Source organism: Muntiacus reevesi, chromosome 3 (assembly GCF_963930625.1).
Source record: "Muntiacus reevesi chromosome 3, mMunRee1.1, whole genome shotgun sequence".
Classification (NCBI taxonomy): Eukaryota; Metazoa; Chordata; class Mammalia; order Artiodactyla; family Cervidae; genus Muntiacus; species Muntiacus reevesi.
Window position 1 is genome coordinate 35,896,519 of NC_089251.1, and position 25,469 is coordinate 35,921,987.

Genomic DNA, 25,469 nt, shown 5'->3' on the forward strand with positions numbered 1-25,469 from the left:
AAGAACCCAAAAGGGTAGAAGGAAAATGATTTTATTTCTCTGCAGAACCTGAGCTCTGCAGCACCCCACTCTGTCTTCAGATCCTCCAATGAGCATCTGCTTGAAAGATTCACTCTAAGGGGAGCTCCTATCACCACTCTCTGGGAAAAGGGTGTGCAGGATCAGAAGAGCCAGGTTGCCAGGACGGGAGTCATCAGGCTGGTGGGATATCTATAATCTGATCGGACAGAGGGGAGAGGAGAGCAGGGTCTTTCTGGTCCCCCATGTGCTTCCACATACTCATTTCACTGATAAATTATATAAAGGGCTTCAGCAACCCCCTGTGAAGGGCGAGTTTCTGATGAGGTACTTCAAATGCCAGCTAGTAGGCCATAGGATGTCACAGAATCTAACCTGCACTCAGTGCACTCTTCATGCCAAAACATTTTTAAAGTAAATACTTAAAAGACAACCTTTTGCTCTCTTGGCGGTGTCGACTTGATTCCCAGGAGCCACATGGTAACTTGATGCCTGCAGTCACCTCAGCCTTACATCCTCTCAGGTTCAAATCCAGTGGGAAGCCAGAGAGACCCCTTCCCCAGTGGCTCAACACAAATTCTCAATTGGGATGCAATGGTCATTCCTGAACCATGCACTTGCCTGGAAATATTAGGTGGGTTGTATCCCTGGATTACTCACCACCCCCCTAGAGCCAGGTCTGGAGGGTGTCCCCTTGGACCACAGGGACAAGGTTTTGGGGAAGGATGAACTTTAAGAGGATTGCTATTGAGAACAGGATAAAAATGATGCTGGATGGCCAGACGTCCACTTTGACTCTGCAACTTCGAAAACCTCCCAGTGGAGTCAGGAGGAAATTGACACGGCTTCCAGAGAAAGTCCCAAACCCTGCACCATGAGAGACACAGAAGAGCTCGGCCGTCTTCTCCCTCAACCCCAGGGGACATCTAGGTCCCCAGGAGCCCACGGATTCTCCAGAGTTGCACACAGACAACCTCATCAACAACTGGCCCGTCTGAGGACCTCACGTCATGACCTCCCCCCAGATTGCCCAGACTTAAGACAGGATGGACAGCATTTCCATGGGAAATCGGTAGAAGTATAGATCTGTCCCTATTGGTCAATGCAGTCCTTTCCCCAAGCACTGCAGGCACAGAACCTCACCATGTCACTCATCCCTCGCTCACCTACCCTGACAGTCAAGTCATCGCCCCCACATGTGCCTTCCTCCTCAGGGGCAGCTCTTCATTCCTGTTGCATTAGATCTGGCAAGTCTGCACCATCTGGCAGCTCTCCCTGCTCCAGGAGATGATGCCTTTGTCCACAGGACCCAGCTGATCTCCCCACAGTGCTAGTTTAATCATGGAACCCCACTTCTCATTGCCCTCAGTGACTTCCTAATGATGTCAGGCAGCACAGACTCAACCTCTCTCTCCCTGTTCCTCCCAACCCAGCCTAACCTTGGGCCCAGGATTTTCCCCAGATGTGGACCATCGCCTAAAACTCACGTGCCCCCTGCCTTTTCCCACCTTCACTCATAAAGGTGCTTCTTTCACAGCCCAAATTCAGTCAAATCCCACTTTTTCTCTGAACCGTTTCCTGATCAAGCTAGCTTGAAATGTCCTCCTCTCGTGGTGATATTTCTCTGCAAATCTTGCTTAGCTGTATTACATACTATCTTATGTTATAGTTATTTTTCAGTCCTATTACCTCAGCTGGATTATAAGATTCTGGAAAGCCAAGATAAGAATGTCTCATATTTCTCTTATCCTGAATAGTGTTTAGCCCAGCATCTCACCAATTCCTTTTGCACAGTAAATTCTAAACAATGATTCCTTGGAAGTCATTCAGAAAGGATCCTGAACTAAACTCAAGCTGGGTGCAAAATTTTATAAATTTAACATAACAAAAACAAAAGTTTGAAATGCAAACCCATCTACTTCTGGGAAATTATTAGCTTTTCTTTTTTACATGAATCAAATCATTTTTGATTGATGGTATGATTTACCAAAATATATTAGCATCCAAATTCTTAGAAGCAGAAACTTGACTCAAAATGTGCATCCTGCGGGCATCCCTGCTGGAACCTCCTGCCAACACAGGAGACTTGGTTCAATCCCTGGTCCAAGAAGATCCCACATGCCACGGAGCAGCTAAGCCCATGCACCGCAACTGTTGAGCCTGTGCTTTAAAGCCTGGGAGCCCCGACTACTGAGCCCATGTGCTACAACTACGGAAGCCCAAGTGCCCTAGGGCACATGAGAAGCCACCGCAGTAAGAAGCCCAAGCATTGCAACAAAGAGTAGCACCTGTTTGCCTCAACTAGTGAAAAGTCCCCGCGGCAACAAAGACCCAGTACAGCCAAAAATAAATAAATTATTTTTTTTTAATGTGCATCCTTAAGAGTCTTGTCCAACTAATCTCACCTCCCCCCAGCTACACCTGTAGAGGAGACTGTTCCAATCAGTTCAGTTCAGTCGCTCAGTTATCTCTGACTCAGTAACACCATGGACTGCAGCACACCAGGCTACCCTGTCCATCACCAATTCCCAGAGCTTGCTCAAGCTCATGTCCATCGAATTGGTGATGCCATCCAACCATCTAATATTCTGTTGTACCCTTCTCCTCCTGCCTTCAATCTTTTCCAGCATCAGGGTCTTTTCCAATGAGTCAGTTCTTCACATCAGATGGCCAAAGTATTGGAGCTTCAGCTTCAGCATCAGTCCTTACATTGAATATTCAGGACTGATTTCCTTTAGGATACACTGGTTTGATCTCCTTGCAGTCCAGGGGATTCTCAAGTCTTCTCCAACACCACAGTTCAAAAGCATCAATTCTTTGGCACTCAGCCTTCTTTAAGGTCTGACTCTTGCACCCACACGTGACTATTGGAAAAACCATAGCTTTGACTAGACAGACCTTTGTCAGCAAAGTAATGTTTCTGCTTTTTAATATGCTGTCTAGGTTTGTCATAGCTTTTTTCCAAGGAGCAAGCGTCTTTTAATTTCATGGCTGCAGTCACTATCTTCAGTGATTTTGGAGCCCAAGAAAATAAAGAATTTTCCAATACCTAACATAATTTTTATGCATTGATCTATCCCCAATAATGCACTGACTAAAAAAAAAACATAAGATGCATGCACAAATCTCTCCATTGTAGCTCTATTAGTAAGAATAAAATACTACCAACAATCTAAATGTCCGTGGCAGGGAATGATTGAATACACCATGGTAAAATTATATGATTGAGTTCTGTACAGAGGCGTGATGCACAGCTCCATACACTGACATGAAACATTCCTCCAAAATACTGTGTTAAGTGAAAAAAGAAAGATGGAGAACAAGGTATATAGTTATACTTTTATCAGAAAAGGTGATGCCATATAGATACACACACATACATGCTTAATTTCAAAGCTAATTCATTCAAAATAATTTTAACATAGAAATTATAAAAGTAAAATGGTAACATTGGGGGACGGAAGAAGCTTGATGGATGGGACTAGGATAGGAACTAAATTTCTCTTATGTACCTTATTTTATGCTATATGCTGACTTTGGAACCAAGTTAATGTTTTACATAATTATAAAACTAAATGAGAATTTTATAAAACTAACCACTGGCTGTCCAGTGGTTAGGACTCGGCACTTTCACTGTGGTGGCCCAGGTTTAATCTTTGTCTGGAGAGCTATGATCCTGCACACCGTGTATTGTGGCCAAAATAATTTTTTTATTTTTAAATAAAATTAAATGAAAAATATAAAAAGCAATTTCTAAAAATAAAAAGGAAAATGAAACAAATGACCCTAACATATCAAATTTGTGGAATAACTACACACAGAAGAATGGTTTCGTTAATTATAATATATATCCTTAACAGTATATATTTTAAGGCAAAAAGAATTTTTTAAAAAGTTGTTTTTATCATCATTTTGTTAGTAATGATACCAGCTTATTTTCTGAAATTATGACATTTATTGTTAAATTTAGGCATGTAAGTGATTATGATAATGCTGCTAGAACCAAGATCTTCAGTGTGAAAGATATATAAGTATAGAATTTTAAAAGTTCAATAAAATCCCCATAATCCTAAATTTGAACTGAAAGCAATCAGTGTAAATTTATGACGTATTTGGTCTTGAAAATGAAACAAAAACAGCAGAGAGCTACTTGGTTGTCCTGTCCATTGAAAATGCCATAAATACTGGTCAACTATCAAGTAGCCTAGTTTCCAAGTAGTAGAAAACCATTTTCCATTCAAACGAACCAGATATTCTTGGACAAATGGTCCAGGACTGTAGAAGGTAAACCTGGACATCTTGAGATACTATTTCAAAAGCAAGGAAGTTTTCAAAGACTTTTGAGGTCAGTGATTAGGGCTTAATCTCCAAAATACACAAACAATTCATATAACTCAAAAACAAACAACCCAATAGCAAATGAGCAGAAGACCTAAATAGACATTTCTCCAAAGAGGATATGCAGATGCCCAACAGGCACATAAGAAAGTGCTCATCATCACTAATTATTAGAGAAATTCAAATCAAAACTAAAATGAAGTACCATCTCATACCAGTCAGAATGGCCATTATCAAAGTCTAGGACTTTCCTGGTGGTCCAGTGGTTAGAACCCTTCCTGCCAAGGCAGGGGACACAGGTTTGATCCCTGATCTAGGAAGATTCCACATACCATGGGGCAGCTAAGCCCATGCACCACAACAGCTGAATCTGTATGGTCTCCAGAGCCCCTGAGCTGCAACTACTAAAGCCCATGCACACTAGAGCTTGTGTTCTGAAACAACAAAGGCCCCTGCAACAAGAAACCCACACATCACAACTAGAGAATAGTCCGCATGTAGCAACAAAGACCCAGTGCAGCCAAAAATAAACAACAAAATAAAATTTTAAGAGTCTATAAGTAACATGCTGGAGAGGTTGTGGAGAAAAGGGAACCCTCCTACTTGTTGATGGTACTATAAATTGGTTACAGCCACTGCAGAAAACAGTATGGAGATGCCTCATAAAAACTAAAAGTAGAGCTACCATATGATCCAGCAATTCCACTCCTGGGCATATATCCTGAGAAAATCATAATTCTAAAAGATCCATACACCCAATGTTTACGGCAGCATTATTTAAAATAGTCAAGACAAGGAAGCAACCGAAATGTCCATTGACAGATGAATGGATAAAATAGAATGAAATAATGCCATTTGAAGCAATGCAGATTGACCTAGAGATTATCATACTAAGCAAAGTAAGTCAGAAAGAGAAAGACAAATATCGTATGATATCAAATAATATTATATGTGGAATCTAAAATATGGCGCAAATGACCATATCTATGAGACAGAAACACTCACAGATACTATATAGAGAACAGATTTGTGGTTGCCAAAGGGTTGAGGGGAGAGGAAAGGATTGGGAGGTTGGAATTAGCAGATACAAACTACTCTCTATATGATGGATGAACAGCAAGTTCCTACTGTGTAATACAGGGAACTATATTCAATATTCTATGATAAACCATAATAGAAAAGAATATGAAAAGGAATATATATACGTATAACTGAATCACTTTTTTGTACAGCAGAAATTAACACAACATTGTAAATCAACTATATTTCAATAAAATTAAAATAGCAACAAAACCCAAAAAATCTTTGACGTCAGGATTGAAAGACTCAGAAGCCAACTTAACAAGTTCCCACCGCCCAAACAGGGACAATTTGAATATCAATAAGAAAAATAATTGAAATACTAAGATGTAAGTGTGGTAAAAGCCCAGAGTTAATGATGCTCAAAATAAATAAATAAAAACACACATTGATACATTTGGAGGATGCTGGATAACTAATTCTTTACTCTGAAAAGTGGTATCTAGAGAAAAAGAATTTAGCATTTAACCTTCCTTTCCTACACAAATGGTATCTCAAGCTAAGTATTTAAGAAGGAAAGTTTCTCTCAATGGGAGTAATTCAGCTTATAATTGATAAAACCTATAGACTAAAAATGACTTCAGAGTCACATTAATCAAATGCAGTGGGTAAATCTTGTTGGGTCCTCTTTTGAGGAAATAAACCATAAAAATAAACTATGAGATAGTCAGTTACACTAACTGGATATTTAATGATATGAAGGAATTATTTTTTAGGTGTGAAATGGTGTGTGATTATGATTTTTAAGAAGTCTTATCCTTTGCAGAACTCAATGCAGTGCTGTGCTGTCTGGGGCAGAGAACGACTGAGCAGACCCCGAGCAGGTGGCCCTGTGTCTCCTGATGGTAGGCGAGCCTGCATCGTTCTGGTCTCTAAAGTGTGCCCTTGGAGTAAGAAAATGTTAAATGAGGTTGCTGCCTTGAGAGATTTTAGGGCCCATACTTGTTTCAGCTCTTTCACTAATGACAAGAAGGCACAGGCGTCTGGAGAAAGCTGGGCGTGGAGGGCTGAGGTCCTGTCTCGTCCCTCAGAACAGTGGGACTCTGAGCGTGGCCCTTTCTCTCTAGCCTGGCCTTGGGACTACCCTGGGACGCCTTGCTGGCCCTTAGCCTGTCCTGGGTCATCCAACCGCAGTGCAGGTTTCTCAGAAGGGCCAGGAGACACAAGATGCGCACGTGTTCAAATGCCCAGTGCTCTCTCCATCCACTCAGCTCACCAAAGATACCCCTCCTCGATGGGGGTCGGCAGGGGCACGGACAGCACCCTCTCTGGTCTGGTCTCCACATATAGGCTCTTCCTTCACCTCCCCGAGGCCAGGGCCCGCCAACCAGATCACCTGGATCACCTGCAGAGCTTTCACCACCTCCACCTGGTCCCACCCCCGGATTCTGACTTAATCGGTCAGGATGCCGGCTGAGCATTAGGTGCCATCAAGGTTCCCAGACAATACTAACAAGCGTCCAGTCTGTCCACCCTTCTCAGGCCCCACACAGAGGGCGTCCACTCCCCAGGTCCCCACACCCTCATCTGTAAAATGAGCCCTTGGTCTGGATGAAGTTTGAGCTGATTTAATTCAGTAAATATTTATTATCTACTCACTGCCTGTGGGGCCCTGCACAAAGAAGGGACCCAAGATGAGGGGGCTTTACTCTTTGTCCCTCCTGCCCACACACAAGCTTTCCTTCTCTGCAAAACAAAAACAAACCACTGTTTACGAGGTGTGAAGCCAACCAGACAGAAATGAAGAGGGTCAACTAGAGAGGGCATCTTGCCCAAAGCACAAACTGTTCCTAGTGCCAAAGTCTGGGTGCAGGCGGGCCTGGAGGGGCCCCATACGTGGTAGGTAAGCAGGGGCACCCACCCTCTGTCCACTGTCCAGGGAAAGAGGCGATGCAGACGGTAGCTAGCACTGCTATGTCAGAAACTGTCATAAGATGACAAAGGGCCATAGCCCACAAGAGGTATTTTCCACCCCACAGGCAGGCTGAAAGGAAGGTCCGTCTTTCTTCACCTCTTTATTCTGCAAGATCTCTGTTGGAACCGGGAGATTACCATGAGTGACCCACACTTGCAGGGGACCGAGTGGCAGATTCAGTTTCCCCGTTGGGCCTTGTCAGAGCAGCGAGTGGATGAGGAAGGAGACGGGCTGTCTGGAGGGTGTGCGCGCAGTGATAGGTGAGTTTGGGCCTGCAGTCAGATGCCAGCCACACCGGGCTTTGAGGAGCCAGGAGGTCATTCCGAGGAGAGAGGCCTGCAGAGGCCAGGTCCACCATGCCTGCCCTGCTGTGGAGATGCCCTCACTGGTCCCGAGGAGCCATGGGACTGGCTGCCTTGAGGCCACCCATGACTCTACTCATGGCACTAAATACAGACAGAGACCCCAGACTGAATCCTGGCAGATTTGCCTGTGCTTTGTAAGTTAGTCAGTATTCCTGTAGGAATGTTCAGTTCCTGGGTTGGATGACATCCTCTGGCTAGGTAAGGGTGTCAGCTCTGGGGAGCTGGAGAAACTATGCTCATCAAAATTATTTTCCCGTGGTCCCTGCTGCCAAGATGCTGTTTCCCAGATAACACGTGGCTTGTTCCTTCGGTCCCTTCCTGGCTTTATTCAAACAGCTTGAGGCCTGAGGAGTCATCAGCTTTTTCACTGCAGGCATCTGTCATTCAACTAAGCCATGTGCTCTCCATTCACTTTTTGGGAAACATCCCCACAGTCTTCCTATTGAGATGAGAAGACAAATATCAAATGTGGGAGCGGCCAGGCCAGTGCATCACCTTTTCTGGCTGGATGAAAAGAAGGTCAGGGGGTAGGAGTGTGAGGGGGCTGCAAACATCCAAATGGGGGTGCTGTCAGACAGAACAAAGGGCAGCTTCTGCTCACCACTTCTCTCTCGCAGGCCGGGGGCCAGAAGCAGGCTGGTCAGTGATGAGGCCCATGGCATCCTTTCCCCAATCAGCAGTGGGGGCAGAGGTTCCCGGACACCACGTGCTCTGAGGCCAGGGTGTGCAGGCCTACTGTGTGCCCCTCATCATCTGGTGCAGGGCACATGCCCACTTTGGGCATGGGAAGAGGCCAGACCCTGTCACAAATTACTGCAGAAAACTGCCAAAAACCCACCCCTCTGTTCCACACATACCTTGCTTTGAATCTCACAGCTTTCCCTGCTGGAAGCCGGGCCCCGGGCACTGCGTCCACTTCTGAGATAGGGAACCTAAGACTTGCTCTAAGTGTCCTGCTTCTAATCACATCAAGGATGGGATCCTAAGACAGCTTTTTCTAGGGAAGCGTTAGGTCTGTTGCATTTCTTCCCAAGACCAGTCAGCGCTGTATGTGAGCAAGTGTTTGGGGTTATGTGGCATGATGCTTGGGCTATGGATGTTGTGAGTCTGGGTCCAGCCCAGCCATGTAGGCCCTGAGTCATCGTGGACATGGCCCTTAATCCTTTTGGGGTTTCTATTGCCTTAATGTAAGCACAGGAAAGCGCTTTGCAAACTTCTTGTTCCTTGTTAGTGTCTGTGTGTGGATAGTGATAGGGCTAATATTCTGTGGCTGTGTGAGTGTGTGAGAGTATGTGTGTGTGTGTAAGTTGCTCAGTCATGTTCAACTGTTTTCAACTCCATGAACTGTAGCCCACCAGGTTCATTTGTCCATGGAATTCTCCAGATAAGAATACTGGAGTGGGTTGCTATTCCTTTCTCCAAGGGATCTTCCTGACCCAGAGGTTGAACCCAGGTCTCCTGCACTTCAGGCGGATTCTTTACCGTATGAGCCACCATGGCTGGTGGATGATAAATGGCCACAGTACAGTCACTATATTTACAGAGCGCTTGCTTCTCACCAAGTGCTGTGGTTCACATCTGATGTGGATTATCCTTTTGAATCTTCCCTAGAATTTCAGGGGACCATGCTTGGGTTTTCTATTGCTGGGTAACAAACCTCCTAAGCACTACAGACTTACTGTAACAACCATGTACTCTCTCTCGTGATACTGTGCATTGCCCAGGCATTTCTTCTGCTTCACGTGGTGCTGACCGGGGCTCTGGACCCACTGGACTGTCCACAATGGCCTCAGTCACATGGCTGGCAGGTGGCGCTGCTACTGGCTGGTGGGAGCTCAGTGGGGTTCTTGGCCAGGGCTCATTCTCCTCTACGTGCCTGCCTGGGCTTCCTCAGTGTGGTGGTTGGGTTCTAAGAAGAGATGTCCTAAAAGGACCAGCTCCAGTGTGCAACTGCTCACCAGACCCCTGCGCTAGCTTCGCCCGTGCACATGTCCCTTTGGCCACAGCCCGTCACAGAGCCACACCCAGAGTCAGGATGGAAGAGGACTTCAGCAGGGCAGTAGCACGCTGCACTGAGAGCCTCTGAGTAGGAGTCTACTGCAGAGCAGTACCTACTGCTCTCCCCGCTTTAGACGAGGAAACTGAGGTTTAGAGAGTTAAGTGACGTAGCCGAGGTCCTAGAGTCAGAGCTGAGATCGGAAAACTCAGCAGGTTTGGCTCTGGGGCCCCTGCATTCATCCCTCCTGTGTGGACTGTAAAAAGCGATGCTACCTGCATGCTTTTGCTACATTTCTGCACCTCCTTTCCTCATCCCGGGTCCCTCCTTCCATTAACTGTGAAATCTTCCTTCTGGGAGCACCTTCCTCTCCCACCTACCAGTGAACTTAGCCGCCTCCTCTCTCTTGCTCCTTGGCTTCCCTCTTGCTCTTAGAACAGTGAGGCCATCCTCCTTGGGGCTGACTCAAGATGCTGTCAGAGGTCCTGGAGGCAGCAGGGGCTCAGGTTCAGCCAAGAGGCTGTTGTGGAGTGACCAGGGCACGCAGATGCTGGACTGCATCCCATCCTGGGTCACAGCCTACTGGGGTCCAAAGGAATGCTGAGGCCACTGGCTCCATCTGAGGGTCCTCCATGACGGCTGCGAGTCCCGGAGTTTTCTTCCTGACTTTGGAGCCCAGGCCCTGTCCTGCCTCTCCCTAACCTCGGCCCAGTCACTTCCCCTCTACAGGGCTCCCACCATCACTGCATCCGGATGTACGTTTGGCTGAACAAGTCCCTTTAAGAACTTCTTCTAGTAATAGATGCTGGGAGGAGTGAGTGGGAATTTGGCCAAATCTAGTCAGAGGAAAGTAGAAAACTGACTTTCTCCAAAATGAGGTCCTTATGCTCAGAAGAAAGGGATTGGAAAAGATAAAGGGGCTTCTGCACAGCAAAAGAAACAATCAGCAAATAAAAGGACAACCTACAGAATGGGAGGAAATAGATGAAAATCATCTGCCTGGTGAGTTAATATATAAAATACATAAGGAACTCATATAATAGCAAAAAATCCATTAAAAAATGGGCAAAGGATTTAAATGGACATATTTCTAGAGAAGACATACAAATAGCCAACAGGTACATGAAAAGTAATCAACATCATTGATCACTAGGAGAAAAGCAAATTAAAACCATGAGATATCACCTCATATCTGTTAGAATGGTCACCATGGAGAAAATAAGTGTGGGCGAGGATGTAGAGAAGGGGAAACCATGTATATTGTTGGTGGGAATGTAAATTGGTACAGCCATTATGGAAAACAGTATGGAAGTTCTTCTAAAAAAATATGACTACCATATGATCCAGCAATTTCACTCTTGGGTATTTATATGAAGGAAATGAAAACACTATCTTAAATATCTGCATTCCATATTCACTGAAAAATTATTTACAACAGCCAAGACATGGAAACAACCTAAGTGTTCCTTAATGACCTGAATGAATAAAGAAAATGTGATGTACATACAACAGAATATTATTCAACCGTAACAAAGAAGGAAGTCTTGCCATTTGCAACAATATGGATTGACTCGGTGGGCATTCCCTAGTGGCTCAGACAGTAAATAATCTACCTTCAGTGCAGGAGACCAGGGTTTGATCCCTGGGTCGGGAAGACCCCCTGGAGAAGAGAATGGCTACCCATGCCACTATTCTTGCCTGGAGAATTCCATGAACAGAGGAGCCTGGTGGGCTACAGTCCATGATGTCATAGAGAGTCAGACATGGCTGAGTGACTAACACTAACACTTTGAGGGCATTATGCTAAGTAAAATAAGTTGAACAGAGAAAGACAAATACTGTATGTTCTTACATGCAGAACCTAAAAGAGCTGAACTCATGGAAAGTAGAATGATGGTTGCCAGGGGCTGGGTGGAAATAGGGAGATGTTGGTTCAAAGGACACAAACTTCCAGCTGTATGCAAATAAGATCTGGGGTCTACTGCAAAGCATGCTGACCGTAATTAACAACTGTATTCTATATTAGAAAGTTTTTAAGAGAGTAGATTTTAAATGTTATCACCACACACATAAAATCATAATTATGTGAATAGATAGAGGTATTAAGTAAACTTACTGTGGTAGTAATTTTGTAGCGTGATATACACCTAAAACTTACATATGTTGCAAGTCAAAAATATCTCAGTAAAGCTGGAAAAAAAAGATCAAGGGGCAGACACAATTTGATCAGCAGCTCAGGTCTGCTTGCCCATTTACTACTAAGTCATTCAGCACTTACTGAGTCTACACTGGCTGAGGTGTGCATGGGGAGTATTTGCTCAGTTTCTATAGCAAATAAACTGAGGTGCAGAGTGGTAGGAGGTGGGTAGAACCTGGGCCTTGTGGGCCACAGTGTAAGATGTACATTGCATATTGCTTGTCTGCTGGAGAACTGTCACATTGTCTGAGTTACATGGTGAATAGAGATCACAGTAGGATTGTGTGAAGGATGGACCTTGGGGTTAAGAGCAGAACCAGAGTGATGAGCTTGTCAGGTCAGGGCAGGTCACTGGATGAAGGCATCTGTTTGCCCTACAAAAGGGAGCGCCAGTATTTCACATTCCCGTCTTCTGCCAAAGCTGCTCTGGAATCTCTCCTAGATTTTCCTGCAGCCTAGTGACTTTGCCCACCCTCCTAGCCACTCGTCCTGCTATGTGTCAAATATCGACTTAGTGCAGATTCAGGCAAAGACATGTGTTCTCAGGCCCCAGATCCTGTCCTATCTCCCACATCTGGTTTCGGCCCATCCACTGTTGGCAGATACCTTGGAGACACACACTATGGCTAGTATCTCTGAAATTCTGGGCAGCCTTAGAGAATTAAAGGGGGGAAAATGTCTGCATTTGCAAAACTTCCCATGATAAAGCAAAGCCTTCATGGGGTACCGCAGGTTCAGTTTCAATGCTGGCTTTTGTCCCCCTTCTCCTTCACTCGAACTAAAGATAGAAGGCTAAGAACCCTCTGCTTCACTCAGAGCCCTAATACTGCTGTTCACAAATTAGCTAACACCATATGAGGAGTGAAGACTGGCTCGGCATCCCTGCCCTCATTTATACCCTTGACATTCACCATGACTTGACCTCTGGTGCTAACAGCTCTTTTTCCTGCCTGCCTGGTCAGTAAAGCTCAGCTTGAGTTGCCTGTCTTCAGCAGAGACTGAAAGTCATTCCATTCTGAGGGTAGAACTTTGAACTTTCCCAAAGGGAAGTTTGTACTGTGAAATGAGCACAGGCTCTGAGAATAAGCCAGTTTGGGTTCAACCTCAAAGTCATCATGGAGCCGCTGCTTGAACCTGGGCAGAACTCAGGGCTGCTCAACCTTTCTGAGCTTGTTTCTTCAACTGGAAATTAGGGACTATAACGCCCGGGTCAGGGTCACCATAAGGATGATAAAATGATGAGTCTCAAACACATGATACACTGTAAGTGATGAAAACACATCACTTCCTGCCCCCCACACTGGTAGCTAATATGGGCTGGCTCTGCATCTACCACCATGCATTTCAGATTTATCCCCATAATTATAATTTGGAATGCATGCATTATAGAGGTTAGTGTGAGTTGCACATATTGAGGTGGTCTCATTTTCACTGTGAGGTGGAATAGTTGACCCTTCTAGAGTGGTCTGCAGTTTTCTGAACTGAATGTCACTTCCATTCAGCGGTCCCTGTGGAAGGAAAGCACAGAAAGACTCTCTGATCATCTGGTCCAGCTGTTTGATGCACAGATGGGAAGACAGAGCCCAACAGCAGATGAAGGGTTTACCTAAGTATATAGAGAAAATAGTGGCAGAGTTGGACTAGGACTCAGGATTTCTGATACTTGGACATCCTGGTCTCCAGGGCAGCCTTTATCTGGGCTTAGAAGAGCTGAATTGATGGGTTAATATGAAATGGGACTGAACTCACAGTACTGGTTTTTTGATTCTTAATGCCAGTTGGTGCAGATGATGTCTAACAGACGTTTTCTAGATTTATTCTGGCCTCAAGCATCCCACAAGAGGTCCACAGTCTTCCAGCTTGGCCCTGAACTTCTAAGGCATGACTTATTTCCTGCCCCCTTTATGCCTTGCCAAAGAGTTTCAATTCATTCATCCAACAAACATGAATGGGCTTCTTCTAATACAAAGAACACAGCTAGCACACATTGAGAATTTAGAATATGACAACTATGCATGTATTTCTCATTGAATATTTCCAGTAATCTGAGTTTGGTAACTATTACTGTCTTTATTTTACTGATGAGGAACCAAGGCTCAGAGAAAACTAATTTGCTACAGGCCAAAAGTGCTGCATGGTGCTGTCAATCCAGCTTAGACGGGAGCTACACTTCCCAGATTCCCTTCCCCATCTGGCTATGGGTTATAGGAGGTTTGGAAGGTGAAAGTAGAGCAGTGGCCATTATTCTCTGAAGGTTACCATGATTGCATATGGTGTTGGACAGATGCAAAGGCATCTAGCAGGTCACAGCTTGTCCTCATTCGCCTCTGTTTAATATCTAGCTTGTCACTCTGACTGCTAATCCTCTAGAACAATAGAAGCCCCCCACTCCCAACCAGAAGGTTGACAGTGAGCCCACAGAGGCAGTAGGTAGACAGAGGGGGCAGTTTTCACTGGACCTTGCTACGCATCCCCTGTCCATCTACTCTAGGGGCTGGGCATGTTTGGTATCATCATTTCCAAGAAAGCTCTGACTTGTCCACTTCAGACAGACAGGGTAGACACTCTGAACCTCTGACTCCCCTTCTAGACCTCCATCCTCCCAGCTCTTGCCATATTTTCTTAAGGTCCAATTCCTGGAATAAGTCTCTTAGGGTTGTAATACTCTTAGTAGCTCTACTGCCCTAACTGAACCTTGACTGATACAGCCACACAACTGGTGTGGAGCAGAGATCAACTCCAGGCCCCTTGAAAACAGATTCTGAGTTCTTAGCCACTGAGCCAGACCACTGCACTAGGTGATGGGCACATAAATATGACCAAGACCCTGGCACCTGTCCTCCAGGAGTTTACAGTCTGGCAGGACATACAAACAAATTGTTTCAGTTTTCCATCACTTATAACAAATCACCCACACTTAGTGACTGCAAGTAACTCTTTTATTATCTCTCATGATTGTGTTGGTTGCCTGGGTTTAGCATAGTGGTTCTTCTGTTCCACATGATGTCAGCCAGGGATGCAGTCCTCTGGAGGCCCAGATATCCAAGGTGACTTGCTCACATGGTGGCAGCAGAGAGTGGAACAGAGGCTGTCAATTAGAGGAACTGCGTGTGGCCTAGCTCTGCAGCATGGGCTTCTCAATGCATCATGGCTGGATTCCAAGGAACACCCCAAGAAAAGTGTCCCAAGAGGAAAGGAGCAGAAGGTGCCAGTCTTGGCACAGGTCATTTCCTCAAAGCAGCCACAGCCCAGCCAAAATTCAAGCAGAGAAGACATAGTCTCTGATTCTGGATGGGGCAGAAGAAAGCACATACAGGAAGAGGCAGAACTGTTTGGGGGTCATCTTTTGAGCTCAGCTCCCCCCAGTCCATTGATGTGGACTCAGAGAAGGTAGGCACTAGCTGGATGGGATCACAGAAAGACAGACATGGCTTGTGCCCACAGTGGTTCTAGAGGTGAAAGGAGACTTGACGACAGGTTCTAGCTGTGTCCTAATTGAGGAAACGTTCTCCAGGTAAAGATGTGGCTTGCTGGAGGTAAAGTAGAAGAGGGTGGAGATAAAATTCAGGCAGAGGGAAGAGCAAGTCTTTAGAAAGAAACTTTGGCTTCATAAAGACCTAAATATGGTGTGTGGGGAGAGGGAGGCTTAAGAGTCTTGGCACTTGGGAGCCACAGCTCCAGGGTCTTCAAGTCACATAGCCCCTGGCATCTCCATACTAGATGGGAAAGCCCCTCTGCTGAAGCCTGGACCTCTGGGCACCCAATTTAAAAGTCCCTGGGCCAGCAGGGAAATGGATTTCCCTAGGCCGGAGTAGGGCAGAGGCTGGATGGAAGGCAGGCACACTAAGTGCTGACTGAGCTCACATGGATTCCCAAAATTCATAGCCTTGGACACGTCCTGCTGCCCCAAGGTCAGACTAGTGTGAACATGGAGCCCTGGGTTCCTCCACAACCCTCCAGGCAGGAATAAGGCCCAGACCCAGAAGACAGCAGCCAATGTCTCCTCAGAGATGGAGGATTTCTAGGAACCTAGGAAGAATCAGTTAGGCCTTGAAGACAGGAAGGCATTGATTTCACCATGCCGGAGAAACAAGGCCTAATTTAGCCACTTGGAGCTCAGTAGGCCCTGGAGGCTGCCAAGTTGGTCATGGAGAAGTGGTAAACTATGTGCTAAGGAGGCAAGACGGGAAGGCCTGTGCAGGCAGAATTTAAGACTTGAGCAAACCACTCAGTCCCACTGAGTTCTGATGTTCTTGCCTGCAAAATGGGGTGAATCTCATTTTTTCCACTTCCCAGGGTGGATCAGTGAAAATGGTAAATGTGGGCACAGCTTGGAAGCCCTCTCCAAATGGAACAGATGATCACATCATGTCCTTCATGGACAGAACGGATGCAGAGACCAGTTTCTGAGTGTATCTCCACATACCTTTCATTTGAGGTCCTCAAGTTGTTTGACAATCATCCTTTGGTATCATTCCAGAAAAAGGTCCTTTCCAGGTTTGCAGTTTTAATTTTTAGCCTAGGTTGCATGGAATTATAGTGCAGCTCCAGACCTGAAAATGGGCACCTGGCAAAGAATGTGAATGGCAGGGAGGAGGGGAGGGCTGGCTGATGATGTTCACAGCTCCTTTGGCTCATGCAATGATCATGGCGGCATGCTAATTCTCCCCAAATCTCCATCACACACAACTCTACTGGGGAACAGACCCCAGCATCACTCACTTCTCTGAGGTACTAGGGGGTTGTTCTGAAAATCATATGGTCTCCCTCTGATGTGAATGTTCCACGAGGTTAATCATTCCAACTGAGGGGTTGTGCAAAAGTATGTGGTTGATCACTGAAGCAGCTAATAAGATCTAGATCATTCTTAGCTAAAAATAAGAAATCTGTGTAGAACATAGGCCTCCTGTGGCCTGACAGCTGTTGTGCTGGGTGAGTGAACTCAGGACACACGCGGCTTCTCTTTGAGCAGAGCTTTTATTAGCAGAGCTGGGAGGCTTATTAAGGGGAAGAACATGGATGCTGTTTGAATTATGAAGATGTTCCTCATTAGCTATGTGGCCCTGGGTCAAAGTCCTGCCTGTTCTGCCAACTTGCCCAAGTACTCTGGTACAGGTGAGGGGTGGGGAAGTGGAGGAGAGCTAAATCTGCATAAACCTCCTAGGCCTTATGGGAACTCTTGGGAAGGAGTCTTTGAAGCAAAAATTAAGCCCCCCAATACCAGGATAAAGGGTCCCTTCCCACTTCCAACAAAAGTCAGCCCTTTAACTTGTGGAGAAGGAGTACTCTGGAGGAGACAGGAATTCATCACAAGATGAGAGGGGAAGGGCAGACTTGTGCCTCACTTTGTTCAAGGTAGTAATTCCAAAGATGAAGGAGGAATTGTAGAAGTTCTTGTTGTGTAGCAAGAGTGTTGACCTTGAGTAGAGGGATATTGTGTGTGGCTGTGCATAGTTGATCAGTCATGTCTGATTTGTTGAGATCCCATAGACTATAGCCCGCCAGACCCCTCTGTCCATGGGATTTTCCAGCCAAGAATACTGGAGTGGGTTGCCATTTCCTTCTCCAGGGGATCTTCCCGACCCAGGGATCGAACCCATGACTCCTGCATCTCCTGCACTGGCAAGCAGGTTCTTTACCACTGCGCCAGCTGGGAAGCCACAGAGGGATATTGTACTAAAACAATCCAGGCAGATGCTTGGCTCCGTACAGAAATGGTGTGATTTTTGGCAAGGCTGTGGAGGCTCTGAGGAAACCAGATGGTTATTTACTTGGAGCGAAAGGGAGCAGAGGAACTGGCAATGTCAAGGCCAGAGTCAGGGAGGAGGAGCCTGGCAGCTAACCATCTCCTGAAAGAGGAAGCTGCAGGGCCTTGCCTTGACCTTGGGGTCAGTACCCTATCCCAAGGGGCTGGCAGTGCTGGATTTCCCAAAGCAGGTGCTGCAGATGAGATCTGAGTCCTTCATCAGTCCATGTCTGGTAGTGATTCCATGTCAGCACTGAAACAGCCTCTTGACTCAAACGGAGGAGACCCCATTTGCATCAGCCAACTCCTCTGTTCACCACCAGCTCCTGTCTGTAACTATTGAGAGAATCCCTAAAGCAAAAGGCCTCCACCAAAGCAAGACTTCCTTCCACCAACTCCCAAAGACTGAAAAGCCATCAGCGAGTGTGCTTGATGAGGTGACCTTCTCTCACCTTTCTCATGTGCCCAAATTCTGCTATTTTCCTCACTGCCACCCCCCACCCCACACTCCCCCCACACCCCCGCCATTTGCACCCAGTTTGCGGATGCCCTTCCCCATATCTGCACAAACGTAGGTGCTGCCCTCCTGGGGGTTCCCCCCCTTCCCCTCCCCCTCCCCCTCTTCTTATGGTCTGTAGCACTTGAAGCCATGGGTTTGTTTTACTTCCCCTAATGGACTGTGAAGCCTTCTGAAAAGGACTTCTGGCTTCTGCCTTGTCTCCTGCAGAGCTTAGTAACACGCTCTGCAAACAGGAGGAGCTTAAAAGGAGCTTGTTGAACGAGAGATCTGAACACAGACTAAGGAGCCCTTGCCAATGGGGTTTGTCTCTTAGCAGCTTGCGAGTCTCCCTCGGTCCACAGATACGATCACCAAGCATAAACAGCGCCCTCCAGTGAAAACTCTCATCTAAATGTGAACCCCACGCCGGGGTACCAGGGGCGCCTGCAGGGGAGCTGACCCGGTGGGCGAACGGGAATGTGTTGGGCCGAGGGCCTGCACACCTGGGAGGGACCACGCAGCCAGGCCTGTGAGCAGGAAGGCAGACCAAGCCGCCTCTTGTCCAGAGCGCTCTGCTTCCCCACAGCGCTGCTTCGAACTTTTGGGGCTTCTGGGACCCACATCTGGAGGCCACTTGACTGCCCCCTGCCCCACTCACCCGTCCCGGCCACGCAGCCGGCAGTTTACGGCGCTCCCGATCCTCCCGGGAGCTGCTCCGGCCCAGGTTCCCCGCTCGCTCCTCGGGGTCAGAATGGGAACCAGGCCCGGGGGCTCCATCGTGAACTGTGCTCTTCCCACTAGCTCCCTCGGGGCTGCTCTGCAAGCCGTTTCCACAGCAAACAGTCGTAAATGGGCGGAAGGGGACAGGATTTCAGGTGCCGGAGGAGGGGAGGGCTGCGGCTGCGCACGCTCTGGCGGGGCCCATTTTCCTCCAGATGTTTTTAGCCATAAACTGAGGGGAACGGGAAACAAGAAGTGGGCCAGATTACTAGGGACGAGGCCTGCGGAGCCCACTAGGCTGCAGCTCAGATGGTGACTCAGAGCATCCTCAGGTGCAGCTCTCCACGCATGACCAGCTGGGCTGGGTGCAAAGGGGTTGGGACACAGAACTCCCCCAACTCCCCAGTACACAATGGGGGGGGGTTCCCACTTTCTTCAGTTCTAATTAGCATAATTTCTGAAACATCTCTGAGGCGTCTACTATATGCAGGTTCTGTGAAGAAGACAGTATCTGCATCTAAGGGTCTCCAGTCATGCAAGGATGATTGGAGTGCACACAGCTGGTGACACAGGTCGGACTGTGTCTTGTACCAGGACAGAGGGACAGCGTGCAGGGGAAGCACGGAAGTGGAGGGAGACAGAGTAGTCAGACCTGGGGCCAAGGGATGGCAGCAAGGTGACCCTTTGTAGGTGGGTGGGGTTTGGAGAGATGTGGAAAGGAAAGCACAGGGCAATCGGGGACCAGCGTCCATGTGATGGGCAAAAACATGTCCTGGGAATGGTGACTAGCCAAGTGTCACAGCATGGGCTTCCCTTGTGGCTCAGATGGTGCAATGTGGGAGACCTGGGTTGGATCCCTGGGTTGGGAAGATCCCCTGGAGAAGGAAACGGCTACCTACTCTGGGATTCTTGCCTGGAGAATCCCATGGACTGAGGAGCCTAGCAGGCTACAGTCCATGGGGTCGCAAAGAGCTGGACACGACTGAGTGACTAAGCACACAGCACAGCCTGGTGCAGCTCTGGCCATGGGCAGGGCGGTCAGCTGTCAGGAGAGATGGTGCTGGAATCACGTGAGATCCAGACCAAGAATGGACCACAATGCAGGAACAAGGACTTTAGTCAGTGCTTCATTTGTGGATTAGTTACCAACTTCTATAAATTAAGAGATTTTTGTAAGCAAAGCTGGGTTCTCATGAAAGCCTGGAAAATCTGGCATGTTGGGACCTCGGCTCCCTTAAGCCACACCTGGCTCTTGCTGAGTGATAGCGGCCCCTAACAGGACAAGCATTGCCCATCCAGCCCTAGTTCTCACCCCTCTGTACTGTGGCCCTTCATCAAGTCCCCTCAGCCTTGTGGTTGTACAATCGCTAAGCCGTGTCCAACTCTTTGCGACCCCATGAACTGCAGCTCATCGAGCTTCCCTGACCTTCACTATCTCCCTGAGCCTGCTTCCTTCCCGTTTGTCATCTGTTTGTCCTCCGTGGGCCTGTGAGTTCATGGCTTTGCTGTAGACCCCAAGAAGATGACAGTGGGGGGCAGGGAGCTGCCACCAAGATGGTTTAGGAAAATACACCACCTGGAGGGTGGGGAGAAGTCTGCATCCTGGAGTCAGCAAGACCGGGGAGGGGTGTCCTGAAAGAGCTCTTATGGAAGAAAGGGCAAAAAAGGAGGCAGAAGCAGGAGGATGGAAGGAAGGGGCAGACCTGCTGGGTCAGATGATGGGGGTGATGGAAAGGGAGGAGCTGATGTGAACTCTGGGATTTCAGGACCAACCAGGATTCAGGACGAAGGTGGAGTCGATCAAGGAGGCAGATTTGAGAGGCAGAATTGGGCTTCAGAAAGGACGGTGAGCTTTGCCAGGGTGTTTGGGGCAGGGCAGCCCTGTGCAAACACGTGAGTATGCCAGCCTGGACTTGGCATGCCAGAGGACTGGAGACCCCAATTTGGGAGTCTCTGCAGATAGGTATGCTCAGGGAGGGCCCTGCAGAGGCAGGAGGTGGAATTGAGCCATACCTCCTCACTCTCCTCTGATGAGCTCAGCTCCTGCTCTGAGAACTTCATCACAACCTGTGCTCTGAGGACCCCTGCCAGGAGGGGACCATCCCTCCATTAGCACATCCCTGAAAAGATGTGTCACTCAGAGGCCAGGGTAGTTTCCACCCCTGTCTCTCAGGCAGGAGGGGAGCAGTGGGCATGAACGGGCCAGGCTGTGTTTCTCTCTGCCTGAGTCACATGAATTTTGTCTGTAGTTCCTCAGAAGCACTCCTGGGGGCCGGGGAAGGGCAGGGGCCCTGAGTCATGTGAGCCCTGTGCGGCACATGGTGGAGGGCAGTGAGTCATAGTCTTAATTGGAAGCATACTGACGACTCAGAATGTATCCATGCCAGGCTGCCCAGCTTGCTAGTGACTGTCCCTCAAACGTTGACAGACCGACTCTCACCTGCGAGACTTCAGGTGTTCACACCTATTTTCTCCCTGAATCTGTTTCTAAACATACTTCATTTGTGTGGGTTTTTGGTGACTATCTGTACCCCACGCTGGACTCTGAGAACAAGGACCAGGTCCTTAACATTGAGTCCATTTAAAATGAACAACTGAATGAACAAATGAATGAATGGTTCCAGCTGGTAATAAAATTTAATATGCAAGTGTGTCTGTGTAATCTACTACATACACATATACGCTATTTTATGTATAGAAAGTTTTTGGAAGAGTACGATCTCACAGACAGTAATAACAGAACTTGCTTCCTGGACACAGAGGCTGGGGATAGGAGTGTGGAATTTTATTATCACTTGATATTTTTACTTTTCTTTTCTCGCTTTCTCCACTCTGCTGTTACAACAAGCAAAAAGACTTTACAAAGGGCAGTAGTCTCACATTGTCCCACACTGCTCTCTTCTGCTATGTGAACATAGCAGACATCTTTTGTGAGTGTCTGCATGGGTTTTGCATCCCTGGGGGCTGCCGTGCCACATCCCAGCCCTCTTAAGCCTGCTGTCTATTGGGTGGACTCCACACTTGGGTTCGGGGATGCTGGTGTGACCCCTTGTCTCTAGGGTGCTGTGTCAGGTCCTTGAGGAAACAAAGGGCCTGCCTAGTGACGGGCTGAGATCTCGCTCTTGGATGTGGAAGCATAGGGAAGGAGCAGAAGCCAGCATTATGCCTCACTGAGGACCCCGGGCAGAGGAGGATGCAGTCAGGGCTGAGAGAGGGGGCAGGTTTCATGCCAACTGCCACATGTGTAAGGCCTTCTGCCTTCTCTCAGTCTTTCTTGAAAGCACATGGTGGAGGATCACGGTAGAGAGGGTTTTGAGTACCTCAAGATTCAGCAAGAGAAGCTGTCTAACATTAAATAGGTGAGAGAAAGTACTCTACTTTTCAAATGTGCTGGAACCATTGAATATCCATATGCAGAAAACAAATAAACACACAAAATTCAAGGTATATCTTGCACCATATCCACAAATGAACTCAAAACATATGATAGACCTAAATGTAAAACCTAACACTGTAATGTTTCTAAAAGAAAACTTAGAAAATCTTTGTAAATTTGGATTAGGTAAAGACTGCTAAAAATGCAACAATAAAAAAACAACCCATGAAAAAATGAATTGATGAACTTGACTTTATCAAAATCAAAAATCTCTGTTCTTGGGCTTCCCTGGTGCCACAGTGGTAAAGAATCTGCCAGCCAATGATGCAGGAGGCAGGGGTTTGATCCCTGGTGTGGGAGAATCCCATGTGCCTTGGAGCAACTAAGCCCATGGGCCACAACTACGGAGCCTGTGCTCTAGAGCCCAGAAGCCACAACACTGGGCCCACCTGCTGCAACTACTGAAGCCCAAAAGCTTGACAGACTGTGCTCTGCAACAAGGGAGTAGCCCCTACTGGCCACAACTAGAGAAAAGCCCGTGCAGCGGTGAAGACCCAGCACAGTCAAACAAATAAATAAATAAACCTGGACTCCTTAAAAAAAAAAATCTGCTCTTCAAAAGATTTTGTTAAGAGACTAAAGATAAACCACAGTCTGGGAGAAAATTTGCAAAGCATAGATCCAATAAGGGATTGTATGCAGAATATATAAAGAATGCTAAAAGCCAATAATAAGAAATCAAAAGACCTAATTTTAAAAAATGGGCCAAAGTCTTGAAGAGATGTGTTACCAAAGAAGATACATGGATAGTAAATAAGCATGTGAAAAAGTGATTAGCAACATAAATCACTAAGTAAATGCAAATTAAAACAACTACACTGAGATACCACAATGTATTTAATAGAATGGCTAAAATTAAAAAGACTGACCATATCAACTTTTGGTGAAGTATGGGAAACATATACTACTGATGGGAATATAAAATAGTACAACCATTTTGGAAAATAGTTTGACAATTTCTTAAAATGTTAAACATGTATCCTCTACATGATTCAACCATTTCACTCTTGGGTGTTTTCCAAGAGAAGTGAAAACATATGTTCATAATGAAGACTTCCACAGCAGCTTTTTGTAACAAATATCCATCAATAGGTAAAAGAATAAACAAATTAAAGTATATCCAAACAATGGAATACTATTGTGCAGCAGAAAATAATGAACATGGATGAATCTCAAAATAATTATGTTGAATGAAGGAAACTAAACAATATGGAATATATAACTTGTGATATAAGTGGAGAGAAAAAAAACATGCTCATAAATGCAAAAAGCCAATATCCTAACAAGGTTAATTATCTCCAAATTAATTTATGTTTTCAATACAATCTTAATAAAAATCCACTTGTCTTTTTTTAATGGAACCTGATAACCAACTGTAGAATCTAAATGAATGAATCAAACATTGCAAAAGTACTTGGAAGTAGAAGGGGTGAATTCTTCTGGCCAGGGATCAAGACATAAAGTTATAGTAATTACAACAGCATGGTATTACCACTCAGATAGACCCATAGTCAGGTGGGAACCTGAGATATTTCAGAAGAATCATTACAAATACATGGCAAAAGGATGAAAACGTTTGGTTATCTGAATGGGAAAAAAATAGTATTTTTGCTACACCAAATATTTCTGCTACACCAAAAAATATTTTCCAGATGGATTAAAAATCCAAATGTGAAAAGCAGAACTAAAAAAGTGTTATAAATTTGTGTCAAATTAAACAAGACAGCACAAACTTTAGAGAAAAGTTGAGAATTTTGATTACATTAAAATCAGACATTTCTGTTGTTCAAAAAACACCAAAACCAAAGCAAACATGTTACATATTGGAAGAGGATAACTGCCACCCATAAATCTAAGAAAGAATTAATATCCAGAATATATAAAGAACATCCACAAATCAATAAGAAAAATATTCCCACCAAGTGAGCAGAAGAGGAAACCCGAATTGCCATAAACATATAAAAATCACACAACCTCTGTGTGTCTAGACAAAGGCAAATTAGAGCCAGGTGATACTCTTTCTCATCATCAGATTAGCAAAAATTAAAAATTCCACCAACACCAAGCATGGGAGAGGATGTGAAGGAAGATAACTCAAAAACACAACTGTGGAGGCATAAAATGACACAACATTTTTAGAGAGTGATTTGTCACTATTTTATAAAAATTGAAGCCACAAACATGTCCCGATGGACTTCCCATGCAGACCCCTGGGTCAGGAAGATCTCCTGAAGGAGGAAATGGCAACCTACTCCTGTATTCTTGCCTGGGAAATTCCATGGACAGAGGAGCCTGGTGGGCTACAGTCCCTGGGGTCGCAAAGAGTCAGACACAACTGAGTGACTATGCACGCATGCACGCCAATGCAGGAGACATGGGTTCAATTCCTGGGTCAGGAAGATCCCCTGGAGAAGGAAATGGCAACCCACTCTTGTATTCTTGCCTTAGAAATCCCATGGACAGAGGAGCCTGGTGGGCTACAGTCCATGGGGTTGTGAAAGAATCAGACATGACTTAGCAAATCAACAACAACGTGTCCTGACCCAGCAAGTCTGAGCATAGATCCCAAAGAAACTTTGCACATGGACACAACGAGACATGAACATCTCCAGAAGCAGAATAGCAAAAATCTGGAAGCAACCTAAATGCTCATCACTAAGAGAACAGATGAACTAACTGCAATGATGAGTTTACTGCACCAAAAATGAATCACTACCCCACTCTTTAACATGGATGAGGCTTAAAACCACAATGTTGAATGAAAGAGGCAAATGACAGAAAGATTCATATAGAATTTAAAATATGAAAGTTTTACTTTTTTAAATAGCTGCACTCCCCTCCCCAGTTAGGTTGCAAATAGGGTCAGCAAACCTTTTCTGTAAAAGGCAGATGTAAATATTAGTGGTGCAGACCACATACAGCCTATATCTTCCCTTCTGCCTGCAATCCTTTAAAATGTCAAAACCATCCTTAAGCCAAGGGTTGTAGTTTGCCAACCCCTGGGCCACATCAACTCCCCCCCGCCTTTCATGGTTGGGTAGCTGGTGTCCTTTGGTGATAACTTGGTCAGATGTCATTTTTTTTCTGGCTCTCTGATGACCAGAGCAATTTTATATCAGTATTTTAGACTCAACTGGATTTATTTTACAGCTTCAAATC